Here is a 14,733-nt window from a genome sequence, read left to right as displayed (position 1 = left end):
TGACGACGCAGGTCGTATTCCAATTGAGGTCTCTCCCTTAGCCGCATTATTGATTTCCGCCCTTTGTGTCGCGTGATCAAGAAAATTGCCGTCGCGCTGGCAAGGAAGCACATCAATGCCGGGAAACGAGATGGATGGAGAGAGAGGGGGATGATGGTACACCTACCCCTAGGCTGGTAATGCACCATCCTCCGCTGACAGAGTAGCTGCGAGTCTCGGCCAACCAGTTCAGCCTTTACGAGCTCCTCGTTTTCATTACCTAATAATCGTCCGCGAGTCGTTTCGACTGTCAACTTTCTACTAAATCACTCCGGGTCGTTAGCCCGCGTTCGAGGAGACATTGTTACAAATTTAGGGCGCGCTTTATGAAGAGAAAATCTGTCTTTGTGAAATGGTTTGTCGGAGACGGAAGAAAGTAAATGTTTTGTTCTTTTCGTAGCGTTGGTCGCTTTTTAAACCTGGGATAAATACAGATTTTTGAAATATAAAATAGATTTATTCTATTATGCTATTTTCGTTTTATAGTGATTAGAAAATCCGGCTTTAGGGTATATTCAAATTTGAAGTTAATTGGAACCTATGGACGCTCTTCGTAAATGATTTTACTGATACTATTCATAGTTTCCAATTACTTTCTCTTCCTTTGTGGTATTAAAAACTTGAAGAATAATATAAACTATTAAATAATAATGTAACTATCTATAGTAAAACTGCTACACTTGACAAGACTGAAACAGATAACTATGTTTCGAAGCATTAAATTTCTCGTTTCAATTTTCGAATTTCAGATAGAAATAGACAGCAGTTAACTATTAAGAGACACTTTCTTGGTTAATTGAATCTCCCTTTAAAAACTGTTGAAACTCGAACCACAAATTTAATGGATCAGATTGGTGGTCGTTATGCGACCCTTATCTCGGCGATGATATTATAAGGCCTTGTGAAGTCGCCGCAGCGACGAAGAAATCGTCTTGACGCCGACACGAGGCACTGAGAGAGGAAGTATCGTCGACGACGTCACTATCGAATAAAGACCGTATTTCCCAGGAATAGTCGACATGCTAGTAAACGTCATGCCTTATTAAACTAGCAACTCGAATGTTTCGTCGTATTCGATCGGTTCAGCTATCGGGATTGAACTACTTGGGCACGCGAAGCACAATATCGCTGCGATGGGTAACCGGATCGCAGAAAGTGACACGAGTAGGTCGGGTTATAGGTCTCCGGGCGCTAAATACTTCAACTTGCGAACTTCATGCAAGTCGTCGAACTTTCCATATGCCCAGTTATTACTATACATTGATTCTCTAATGTGCCCCAAATACAGGTTCGCAGGGTAATCATTATTAAATTATGCATGTATGGTAGTAACCGAAGGAGAGGTTTCACGCTATATATTGTTTCGCAGGGAATGACTGTAACCATCATCAACTCGTCCGAGCTTAGAAAATTGCCACTTTCAGAAATTAAAGACGGCCATTTTTCTCACTAAAATCAACATTTTGCTTGTCATTATTTTACAGAATCAAGAATCTAAGATTCATATTGACAGGCGTCATAAAAAATTTTACCGGAACTGTAAATTAATTTTTAAACGTGTTTTTTACCGGGGGTTGAAAGAAAATCAAAGTTATCCGATCATTTGCTATAGAAGCTGTTACAGAAATTTAAATATAATTTTAAATTTTGTGAAATCATTAAATTTTGGTAATTCAATGGAACACACGTACAAGATCGTTGACAGGTTAAGAGGGCCACTCGCCGAAATCGTGTTCCACAGGATGAAATTAGTATCGCGGTGCTTAAACAATCTTCGGCTCGTTACCAGAAACGACTCGTTAGACGGATTGCGTCGAAGCCGGCGAAAAGTTCCGGTCGTTCGGATAATTGCAGGCTCCGGCATGTCCGTCTCCCGGGCTCGATAAGCGAAACCCCCAATTTAAATAAGATGACCGCGTAATAAGCCGTTCCGTATCGACAGGCCTGTCGTGCGCATCTCTCCAGGACTAACCATCGCATCGTGGCGGAGATGGTTGCCGCGTCAGAGGCAAATCGACAGCGGCAACGAGAGCGAGGCCGGGAACGAGCGGCGATGCGATGCGAGGCGAGGCGCGGCGCGGCGAGCGGCGGCGAAGAACGGCACGGGGGGGAGGGTGAGACGAGAAAAAGAGAAAGAGAAAACAGAACGCGCCGTCCCGTGGGATCTGTTGGGCATTGTTGAGGGGGTTGTTTGGTTCGTCGCCCGTCGTTCGAGGGCGCCACCGTTTTCCCTCTCTCGCGCGCACACCTCACCCCCCTGCCCCCCCACGTTTGCGTTCCCGGCCCCGCGCCGCCACCTCTGTCCATTCCTCTTGTCGGTAGGGCGCGGGGCACCTTTCCACGGGGGGGTTGGCACGGGTCTGTCACTTGGTGATGGATGATTCTACCCCAACGCGATCAATTCGCCCACAGCGCGTGTACATGCCTCGAGGGGGTGAGATTCACCCCACGATACGGGATCGCGGGGCGTTTTCGAGCGATCTGGCGGAAAGACGAGTTTCTTCGAAGGAGCAAGGCTGCGAAAAAATTGCCGCCCTCTGTATCTGGATCGGAGCACACCGTGGTGATGGTGGTGGTGGTGGTGGTGGTGTGGAATTGCTGCTCGCGAGCTTCCAAAATTGATTACACTCGGAGGAAAGTTCTCGCGTGGGGATCGAGTCCTTTTGATCAAGACACGGGGGAGTTAACTTTTTAATAGCTCCTTTGAAACGTAGATTGTGGTGAGTTTTTTAACGGACCTGTTCATGTTATTATATGCTTCCGCGAGAACGAAGGGAGAGAGAGAAGTTTTAGTTTCACGAGAATACGCGAACCATGAAAATAAGAATTGTTTAAAATAGAGGTATAAAAAACGTGTTATAGGCTCCCGCGAGAGTAGATCGAGAACGGTTCTGGTTTGGAAGAGAAATAATAAAAATATAAAAACGAGAATACCTTTTTAAATGAGAGGAATGTTTGAAGAGGAAAACGAGGCGTAGACCAGCCATTTCGACGTTCGCTGCGAAATAAACGTGGAATTTCGCAGATTTTGTTTCGCGTTAGCGGATCGAGTGCAGTCCGCGTGATTTTCAAGGATGCTGGAAAGTTGCCGAAAGTTGCGGCAAAACGGGGAGCACGCAACCGGCGAGCGAGCTCGTCTTCCCTAACAGGTCAAACCAGTCGGTAAGTGCCGCATACTGAATTCATTCTTCCGTACGAAAGAAGGGCACACCGTCTTCGGTTATCGCCGCTTTCACGGTGAACTACACGAGCAGCCGGTATTCGCTGAGAGCGGAAATCTTCTCCGGGTTCTCCGTCACGCGAGGGGTTGCTACGCATTGTTTTATTATCGAAGCCCGCCCGCCGGCTTCGTCGGTTGACTCGCGGCGAAACGTGTCGGGCCAGCGCGCGGCGCCGGGGTTCTTCGAGAGCGAATTTCCGGTGTGTTTGCGGTTCAGGGATGCGAGAATCATAAGGCTGCGTGGCGCAGATAGTGGATAGCGGAAGGGTCGACGCGGGGGGTGGAGGGGAGGGGTAGGTATCGACTGGCCTCGGTGAAACGGTCGGAGAGAGCCCGGGTAGATCCAATAGCCGGGCGGCGCGATAACACCGACAGGGTCCCGTCAATGCTGAAAATGCTAATGATAACGATTCATCTTTTCAGAGGGGCGGTCCCGTCTTCCGCCCACGCCTCCGTCGCCTCCTCCGCGGCCGTCGCTCCGAGGCGCAATCTAATTTGCATAGTAAATTTTAATCAATCTAACCGCGAGCGGTGCCACACGTAGGTGCGTATGCACACGCGTGTGTCAGCCCGCCCGCCGTCGGTGTGTATTCCCCGCGCGTGGTAACGCGCCGCGGCGGCGGCGGCCCGTGGTATGCGCACACGATCCGGCGAGGTCGGGAGCTTGCGCTCACCACCCCGTAATTACTTTCCTCTGCCGGTGCACGTCAATTCAAATTGCTTTCGAATTACCTAACGCTGCGCGGAGGGACAGAGGCGAAGCGATAGGTGCAGACAGAGGCCCCGGCTCGCGTTGGCGGAGAGGGATCGAGGACAAGGCGGAGGGAAGGGAGCGCGCCGCCGGTAACGGGAGGAGAAAAACCGTGGACGCCGGGGGGAAAGAGAAACTGCTGTGGCAAGTTGGAAAGAGAGGGAGCGGGGGGGGGGAAAGAAAACGACGAAACGACGCTCCGTATCCACGATTCGCCTCCTTCTCCGGCTCGTAACAAGCTCGAGAATTACTCGAGCAACGTTATGTTCCTGGTTACATAGCCGCGGGCGTTTAGTTCATCGGACCGCTGTGTCGCCGCCACGGCCGCCGACCTGCCTAAAGAACTGAAACGACGGTTCTTTGGATTATCGTTGCCCGACAAAAGATAACCGCGCTTATCGCGCCAAACGGAGGTAGGGGGGAGCAGAAAAATTCTCTGGAAACGCCGCGGCCCGCATTGTTCAGGCCGCGACTCGCGCGCTCGCCTGCGACACTGTTCCGAGTGTCTCGCGGCTAACCGGATTTATGTCGGCAAACGTTCGCGTCGCCGATAACTCTTATATTTGCGTCTGTCCCCAACGAGGGAGAATTCAGCGAGTCCACTCTCGCTCTCTCGCTCTCTCTCTCTCTCTCTCCCCTTCTCGTTTTGCCCGCCCGAGGCGAGAGCGTCACCTTCAGCCGCCGATGACATTGCCGATTCTTATCGGCGAGGAGGATTGCCCCGCAAATCCTACAACCTCGACTTTTTCCTAAGATTATCGGGCGATAGCGGGCCTTCTTTCCTTTACGGCTCTTGCGTAAGTCTCCGTTGCTATCGGCACGGTAATTGTTTCGCCGTAATGGCTGCTATAGTCCATTAATCTGACCGCTCTATAGATTATCGCTCTACTTGCGAGTCAATGCGTTCTCTAGATAACTGTATCGCTATTGCGACACGGTCTTGTGAATATTTAGGTGCATCGCGTATGTGTGCGCGCGCGAATCCATTCGATGAGATCATTTATTGTTGAGTCAATGTTATCTGTATGACATAATCCAGTGCGGTGGAAAATGTATCATTGCCGAGGTGTTTCGAAAATTCTAGAGTGTGGAGGGGTTTTTGGATGCGTGAGTCTTTGAAGCTATGAGGGAAATATTTTTACTTTATGCGATAATTATCCAAAGGTTTCTATTTGTATTGCTATTATTCGAAATGTTATTATAATAGTTTATAAATTCGATTACGCTAAAGAAACAGTTTATAACACTGTAACACTTTAATGCCGAGTATTGTGAGTAAGTATAGTGCGTGGCTTCGCAACGACGAAAATACTGCACTTATTGGAAGACTATTTGTCCAAAAAGCGTCTTCGTACTCTCAACTTTGCAACAGAAATATGTAAAGTCGTAAAAAAATGTAGAAATTAAAAATAACAAAAATATTGAAAAATATAAGAGATCGTTGCAAAATCTAAATTTCCTGTCGTTTCACTGAATTCAACTTTTCAACTTTCGAATCTCGCTTCGAAAAGCGTGCAGCCGCGCGTGAAAATTTCGAACCATCCGCGCGACATTTCCAGCGACACGGGTCCGAAGGGGTTTCCGCGTCATAATTGACGGAGGGGGAGGGTCGACTGTTATTGTCTGTACAGCGATGTCAACGAGTGAGTAACGATTTCTTGTCGGCGCACGTCCCCGCGTTACCATTTTCCGCGGCATAAATCGTGGACAAGGAAGTGGTCATTCCCCTCTGGTGCCGCGACTCGAGAATACCCGGCTATCAAAGCACGAGGGGTGGTTTTACGTTTGCGTGATATCGGCGGTATCCCAGATCGATTGTCCATTTACACGAAAATTACGGTGTGCCCGGTCGGCGCGGCGGAACAACGGCCGGGTTCTCTCCCGGCTCGTTCTTGTTCGCAAAGCGAAGAAAATACGCGGCGCAGCGCTACTGATCCGGCCAATTAGCCGCGTCGGCTAATTGTCGTCGTAGCTCGTTGCACCCCTGCGGACGACGCGGCGACGAGAGACGGCCGATCATCGGCAGGGCCGTTCGACGCTACTTATTCTGCCACCGTTACGGTCCTAACGACACAGCTGCCGCTCGAGGAAAACAGTGGCGGTCCTGTGTGCGCGCACGTTGCGATTTTTAACTAGGCATCCGGGGGGGCCGCGCCGTTGTCAACCGTCGGGAATCGTCGGGGAACGGGGCTGAACGGGCAATTTGAAGCCCGCGCAATCCGTCCGCAAGCGATTCGTGGCAAACGAAAAAAAAAAAACCAGCAGTGAAAAAGAAGAAAAGGCCATTGTCCTCCGGAAATCAAAACGAACGCGCAGAGCACAAAGAGCAGGATTGTTACTCACCGTTATTTTTTTTCGAAATAAATAGTGGACCGCGGGTACAGGGGGGGAGGGCCTCGAAACGCTCGACGACGTCTTCGCGTTCCTCTCGCAATCTTCCAAGATCACCAGTCCAATTTCACCGGCTGATCGGGGCGCACACGCGAACCAAATACGAAAAAAAGACACCGCGCGGCGCAGACGGGACACTTAAGACTCGGCTACCGGCACTTTCGGCGGTGACGGTGTGCTGCTCGTTATGTCTCTCCGATTGTATGTACGAACGTATACATATATATACACACTGTTACGTATGTATGTATGTACATATGTATACGTATATATCTCTATGTATATTTGACTATCTATCTATACGTGTGGGTTAACCTTGAAAAGGCAACCCGGTTGCGACGATACGCGAGGCTGTTTTGGGTGGCGTGCTGGTGCAGCGGGAGCGCGGCTCTGGGTACGCCTCCTCGTGACTGCCACGCGAACCAGAGAAATCGATAGAATGACCCTGGCACATGCGTGCATCGTGTCCCCTTGCTCGGAGACCACGTAGCAGACCCTAGGAGGAAGCGGAGGAAACGGTCGGGGACGACGAAAGGAGGCGAGGAAGACGACGACGATGACGACGACGACGACGACGACGCGACGGCGACGGCGGCGACGGCGGCGGCGGCGGGGCAGGAAGATGAAGAAGAAGGGTACTAGACGTCTCTCCCCCAAAGTAATGGGAATTTCTTTTCCATTTTCCATCCCTCTTCTTTTTTCAAGCTTTCGCCTCTGTTTCCGTCCTCGAACCCCTATCCGCGGAACCCCTTCCTACACCCCTCCCCCCCCTCCTCCTCCTCCTCCCGCCTGCACTCTTTGCTCGCTCTCGGGACTCCGGACGCCCTTCGCGAGTTGTCTCTTCCTCGGTTGCGAGAGCCGCGCGCCGCCTAACAAAGGCTAAGGAGGTCTAGGAAAGCCGAGTTTATCTTGCCGATGAAAATGGCCGCGCTACCTAATCGTCAAAGTGGTCCGAACCGATGAGCACGGCTATCACGGGCATAACAGACGGCCACGGCCCTTTGAAATTTCCAATTTTCTTCTCTTCCTACCAACCCCCTCCGCTCCTCGCCCTTTTCCGGTCCAGATCGCTTCGTTCTGTTTTCGCGGGGATATCCGTCTCCCGGTTATGGTCCGACGGACGGGTCTAACGAGCTGGTTTTATTAGGTCGTCGGGCGGACACGTTCGCGCGGTGTGTTTGACCCTTGACTCTCGCGAGACGGTGCTTTTCACGATTTTATGGCCGGTCCTCGCGGGCCCGTTCCGATCCTTATATTTTCACGCCTCGCTTCCTGAGGATCGACGAGATCATGGATACGAGGAACTAGTGGTTTGAATCGACTGATGGAAAGTTAGAATTTAAACAGAACGTTGCAAACAATTGTCTGATTTCGAGATAGACGAGGAAATGAGAAATTGATCGATTGATGGGGTTGAACAGAAATTTGGAACGGTCTAAGATTAACCTGCTGCGCTCGATGGGTGACTAAAATTACTCTATCACGTTCCAAAATAATTTTTGGAATCTCATAATTAGAAGTTCCAGAAAGGAATAAGAAATTAGAAATGTAATTGTAATTTATTACGAATATTAAGAAAACAGGATTTTCTCAAGGGCAGCCAATGATAAATGAGTTAAAGCTAAGGCATCAAATTTCTATTTTGCATAACGATTCGCAGTATAATTACTTAGATATTTAAAAAATAAAAACAATACTAAAGCTGATAGAATCTTATAATTATGTTGATTATACTGCAACAGAACGTGGTAAAAAGTCTTCCACGTATTCCATTCATATTTTACCATATTCGACAGAAATTGCTCCATGGTAACCAGCATTAGCTATTCCGGACACCGTAACACGTCTCAACGGTGACAAAATTTGGTAACAATAAGAACAATGGATCACCTCTTAGTGACGGTGTATCGCTTTTGGCATGGAGGTGCGAAGATCTCCCGAGACGAGAGGTTGATTTTCACATAAATTTAAAAGCTTAAGCACGGATATTTAATACATACATAGGACTGCTTAACGTTTCCTATTGGCTCGAAGAGGATTCCCCGGGTAGGCGAGAGAAGGCTGCGTGTCCTGCGGAGGTGTTCGCGCCACTTTTTTTTCCTCGGACCGTTTACTTTTCGCCGTGGCAAGCGGATTGGCGGCGATGTAGGCGAGCATAATTCCGAAACTTATTCCCGGCTAATTAAACGCGACGCGGACAAATGTCCCCCGGAAAGAAGAGGAATTTCGAGCGGTCCGCCGCCGCTGCCGACGCCGCCGCCGCTGCCGACGCCGCCGCCGCTGCCGGCCGGAGCGAGCAGGAGAAGTTTAAATGTAAGACAAACACGGATAAACCGGGCTGGATAAAGTCCAAGAAATTTATCGTTTGGAAAGGCTAGCTGGCCGCCTGGCTGGAGCTTGTAAATTCAACCCCCGATAAATCCAGCCGTACACAACGGTAAATTTTCATAAGGGTTGGAGAACTCCGCGAGCCGGAGTTCTTTCAGTATCAATCAACGGCTGCGGAGCAACGAGACGAATCTCTCTCTCTCTCTTTTTCTCTTTCTCTCTCTTTTTCTCTTTCTCGTTTTCTCCCGATCGCGTTGCCCCCGGCGTATATTTTAATGGCTCCGTTATCTGCCGCCACTTAACGCGTCGCAGATACGCGATCTTTATCGTTGATACTCGGCAGGACGTGAACATCCGCGCGAACGACCGATTCCCGATTTGATCAATTTTTAATCTACGATCTTGCTAATTAGATCTTACTGCAGAATACAAATTTTCGAAGCCGCAAAACTTTTCGAGGATGCAAACTATACAAATTTTCTAAGAATGTAAGTAAAAGTATATTTTCTTCTATTATACATTATTCAATAATAATTCTTCTATTATTAATTTTGGCTAGTTGAAAGCAGTGTATAGTTCCTTATGTATTTTTAGTTCTAGAAGAGAAATATTTTCAATATCCTAAAAAATCTACAAATACTTCTAAATGGAAGAGTAAATTGTGTCCTTATCAGTTTTTCTATTTTACTTTGGTACAATTTTAAGCAGCAGAAAGGTTTAAACAATTTTAATACTATTTAAAAAGACACACTTTTATATTAACACTGCTTCCTTTACTATACATTCTTAGCAGCTTACTGACGAAAACCCTAAATTCGTTTAACACCAAACCTAAAAACGATTAACAAGTGTCAATGAAAAATGAAATCAAAATTGTGCAACCCTTCATTTAACCAGCGGCAATAAGATCAACGTAAAGCGCGTCGCGAGCCAAATTAAAATTCGCAAGCTATCCTCTCGCATCGTAACTCAAAAGACAACGAGCATAACAAGAAACCAGAGAAACTAGACACGAGGAGAGTTTCCAATTTACGCTCGAAGCACCGAACACACAAAATGATCTGCTCGAGGATCGGGTCTCGAGCGATCCTTGTATATCGGTTAGTCGCATTAAATGATAACAGCGGGTGGGCGTGGAAGGCGGAGGAATATGCGGAGGAGGGCGGCGGGGGACCTCTTCACTGCGGGAAAGTTTTTCAAGAGGAGGGACGAGTAACCGTGAAATGTGCAGAAAGGTAGGACGTACGACATCGGAAGACGCGGCGTCAAAGGGGAAAGGACTAAAGGAGAAAGAGCAGGACGCTTGGAGCGGAGCCAGCCCAGCATTTTGGAATAGGACGGGGATGCCCGCGACGGTCTCTCGCGTGGTCCTTGCCAGAAAAGAGATTTTGCATCGTGGCTTTAAGCTCCGCAAGCGTAATGGCGCGGAATTGGGTACGCTAGTAAAAATTCTCGATGGGAAACGCTCGTATAATATCCGGCTCGTTTTTTCCCATGAAAGAACGGCCCCGGGAACGAGTTACCCCGCGAGAGTCCCTTTTCTCTAGACTCTAGACGCTCCTCCGGGAAACAAGCTTCCTTACGATTAAATACGACGTTAGTTATTAACGGGGATCCGCTTTTTACCAGCTCAACCGTTTTCGACGGCAGTTAATTGGAGGGCGGGCCCATCGGATCCTAATTAGCGACTTCTTAATCCGACCACCACTTTCGTTTTCCGCTGCAACTGTATTTACATCTTCGGGCGCGGCGCCGAGATTTTCAGCCCGTTCTCATTGTCGTCTTGACACTCCGGGGGCTCGGAAGAGTTTTATAATTTCCTTACGACCCTACCACAATGGTGGTTTGGTCGCGCGAATAAAGAAACGCGTTAAATATTTGCGGTATCAATAAATTCACGGTTGCCCTGCCGTAGGTTATGGTAAAACACGCGGTGTCATATTACACGTTTAAACAGCACCTCGGCGCGTTGGCAGGATCTCACATAAAGAATTTTACAAGGATATGAATAAATACTCACGACAGCTATAACACTTTATTAATTAATAATTTATTTCTGTGTGGTAGATTTTAAAACATTTTGGAATATTGACGTGGTGTACACGTCGCTGGCGATTTTGGAACAAAAGCATCTCGATGTACGTGGCATGTCTTTCTAGCGCAAATAGTTAATAATGAATAGAATTTTTATTTTTTATTTTACACAAAAGAAAGCGAAAAATATGCAGAATGCAATGACTCTAATGAAGTAGTGATTATACGATAATTATTAATCAGACGATATAGACCTAAAAGGCCGTAGAAGAGTGAAAATATCTCGCACGAAATAATTTATTGTTCCATGAACAAAATCACCGTTTAATGATTTATTAACAAATACACAACCATTATTATCTAATACACAATCTATTCTTGAATTTGGAAGAGTATCAAGTAAGTGCTGATAATCGAGGCGTCACGACCCCATAGAATATTTGAAATTGAAGAAGATTACGTATTCGCCGTCCGAATGGAATAATTGAACGGTCGAGATTGTGGGGAACAATCTCCGGAAAGAGTCTCTCGAGCGGCGTCGTTTTAAAAAATTGAACGCTCCCGAACTCGCGTTAATATCTATTCCCACGGAAAGTTCGTCTCGCCCTGGAACACCGTTGGAGCGACGGCGTCCCTCAGCCGTTAAAGAATTTTTCTCGAGGAAATGCATTACGAATTCACATCCTCTCGGATGAAACGGAGGGAGGGGTTAGCAGCGGGGGGGACTTAGCGCGACAAGTCCGCAGCCGTGTTTACTGCGCGGTATTAAAAGTTTCAACGGAGGACAGGCCAAGTTTCCCTCGTCTTTCGCCCGGCGTTGAAGCGCACTACTTTACTCGAAGCAATCCAGTTTTCGGGCATGTACGCCGCGGCGCGCGATAGTATCTGGGTTACAATGCGCGCGTAGAAGAGATACGTAAATATTTTCGCAGACGTGGGGAGGACGACCGCGACGGCGACCGTCTTTCGCCGTGAGTATAGAAATTCTTGGTATTCTCTCGTAACGGGGTAGGGGGCCATTGTGGAAAAAAGTGCTTCCGAATCAATGGATTCTGTCTTCTTTTGAACGAGCACAATGATAGATTCGCTTTCGTCCGCACAAAGCCCCGTTACTTCCTTTAAACTCTTACGAATCCGGTTATTGGATTTTCGGTGCATTGCTACGTCGCTTTGACGCGTTTACCCGTCACATGTCTGCTCCGGTACAAATGCAGTACCGGCGTTGCCGTGTAAATACCTTAATATCGTCGAGCTTTCTGTGTCCAGTTTGATGGGATTGTCACTGCGTTTTTTTTTACCTCGGTATGTAACATTATTTTAATTAGACATTCAAAGATGTAATTTCTGCTAGTTTTTGTAGTCTCTTTCTGTACCGGATGAAGTTAGGTAATGCGAAAACTTTCTGTACAATCTAGGGGCACTTCGAACTTTCCTGTATAAAACGTACGTTCAATTTAGAAGTACCTATTCGATAAAATTAGTCGAATCTAATTTATAATTCACTTTGAATTTACAGTGCTCGGAAATAACTCTGAATTGTTAAAAAAAGAATTATACAGTAATACAAAAAAGTTGTAGCACACCTGTTTAATTACAGATATGATCGAATTACATAATATTTTAGCAAATTTTAAAATAAAACGTAACCTTGACATAACTTTGAAATAAAATGTAAAGAACAGAGAGAGATAATCCTTTTTGTTCCTAAAAAATATATTGAACCAATCCAAAACTAGATATTATCTTCTAAACGCTTCATAATAGTAATTTTTCGCAGGAAATCATTTTTAATAGCAAATAGCCTGTGCTATCTAGTTCACTTCATTTTATTTAAAAGAACTAAGTTGATATAAAACCATGTAAATTTCTTTTATTAAACTTTATTGTACTCTCAACGATCTACAAGACATTTGCTTCGACATGTATCGACTTATAGATCAAAATTAAGCAATAAAATTAATCCAACAACTTGTATGAATATCCTAAAAATTATTTTTTTCAAAATAAGTAAGTGTCTGGAGACTTATGAGATATCAGTATTTCACGAGCTAACGGTTACGCGATTGCTCCTAACTAAACAGTTAAAATGCGCGACCATGGAAAATCATGCCGCGATAGAACTCGCCACGGAAGAATACGCGTGCTCGTTTAATCGAGGGAAGGGGAATCGCCAGCGCGAGAGTACACTGCGTCGGGGACGTCTTGCGTGGCTTTTAAGAGAGAACCGTGTATCCTATGACCGGTATAATTTCTTTCTGCGCTCCTTATCGCTTTTCCAATATGCCCGGCAGATGCTACCGTTCCTCTGATAAGATGACCGTGCTCGAGTACCGAGAGCTCGCCGGGGGTGTGGGGGATCGATCGCGTGGCCGATTCTGCTTTTGAAGGAGCCGGCGTTAACCTCGTACGGGCTCCTCGAGCGCGGCGATACGCTTCCATTCTAGGGCCTTGGCGCGCCGGTGTGCGCGCTCGCGGCGCCTGTCCGTGTGCAACGCCGGTGTGTGCTGCCAGTGCAAAAGGGGGCCAAAGGCGTTCTCTATCGCGACGGGTGTTGCCATGACACCATGGAACCTCCACCCCGCTTCTAAATCTTTCCCTCTCCCGTGCCTTCCTCCCTTGTACACACACCCGTGGGCAACTACAATTTCTTGCTTCAAATTTGCCGGAATCACTCGTAAAACACCGTCGGCTCCGCGGCGGTGCACGCCGCCGCCGCCGCCCCCCCAACTCCGCGTATTTATTGCAGCGAAGCGTTCTCATGGATCTTTTAAGCTTCGATTGAGCGGCGGTTCGTCGTGCCCGGGATATTTCTGCTCGAGCCAATCCGAGTTATCGGGACCGCCGATCGTCGAGCGATGGGACGCGTTCGCGTCGCCGAATAACCGATAGCTCCGCCAATCTATATCTCTTTCTCACTTTTGCTCTGTCGAGCTTTCTCTCCCCTCCACATCTCTCTATCTCTCTCTCTATCTATCTGTCTATCTCTCTCTCTCTATCACTCTTACTCTCTCGTTCTCTTTCTCCCTCTTCGATTGTATTTATTCGTCCCGGCGATTTAGGGTACTCGCTCGGTCTCCGGTTCGAAGCGTTTCGCGTATTTTTATAGACATCGGAATATCGAGCGTTGCCCCAGTTCCCGCGACCGACACGCTCGCTCGATTAAATTTGGAAAAGCTAGCCGCGCGCGGAGTCCGCGTAGCGGCCCCGATCGATCGACGGTCTCATGAAATATACATCGGCCAGGCGGAATCGAGGACCAGAAGAATTCCCCCGGCATGGCGAAACCAATGTAAGCGGACGGCGTAATTAAATACGGGCTATTTTCATTTAAGGGAACGGTTGCGCGACACGGGATCAACGCGAAACCAAGCCGAACGGGTGTCTTTCTTTCTTTCTTGCTTTCTTTCTTTCTTTCTTTCTTGCTTTCTTTCTTTCTTTCGTAGCGGAGTGCCGTCTACGAGCTGAAATCAACCCAACCCCCAAAGTTTTCGCGTTTCTTGAACGTAACTTCGTAACGGTGTAGCTGCGGAGGTCGGAACGGTGAAAGTTCGGGGGTCGATGTCACCCCCCCTCTCCGCCTCGAAGTGATTTCACCGGGCAAAAAATATTGTTTCTTTTATACTTCGACGAGCTTCCCGTTCAAGGGAGAATCCCATTTACAAACTTCAAAAAATCAATTTTCTTTCCGCCTTAATCAATTGCAGTACGTACGCGCGCGCGCGCGCGCGCGGGCTGTATTCCTGAAGTTCCCGACAGAAATCAGGAGTTACGTAGATACGGTTTACGAAACGGTAATGCATTTTGTAGATACGCTCGCTGGGCAAGTTTGAATGTATGTTCGCGAAGAACTTGCTTCTCGCAGTTGGTTAGCACCGTTGGAAAAATGTGTAGCGCCGATCGATTTCAAAGTTTTATAGTAGAAATTTGGCGTGCAGGGACTATAGGTTGAATAGTTTTCGCATAGTTTCAG

The 14,733-nt window shown here is 47.6% G+C and overlaps 1 protein-coding gene across 2 annotated transcripts in view; it reads right to left on the bottom strand.

Annotated features, from left to right (window-relative positions):
- Nucleotides 1-14,733, bottom strand: part of Fz2 (frizzled 2) — a 205,940-nt gene that overhangs the window by 155,832 nt on the left and 35,375 nt on the right. Inside the window, exon 1 of one of the 2 annotated variants that reach the window (XM_078183170.1) lies at nucleotides 6,354-6,474. The exons of the other annotated variant lie outside the window; for it this stretch is intronic. The gene's annotated coding sequence lies outside the window, so the exon portion shown is untranslated. Of the gene's footprint in view, nucleotides 1-6,353; nucleotides 6,475-14,733 lie in introns of those variants that run through there. 2 annotated transcript variants of the gene reach the window in all.

This window comes from Augochlora pura, chromosome 6 (genome assembly GCF_028453695.1).
Source record: "Augochlora pura isolate Apur16 chromosome 6, APUR_v2.2.1, whole genome shotgun sequence".
NCBI classification, from domain to species: domain Eukaryota; kingdom Metazoa; phylum Arthropoda; class Insecta; order Hymenoptera; family Halictidae; genus Augochlora; species Augochlora pura.
This window is presented reverse-complemented; position numbering and strand designations above follow the sequence as displayed.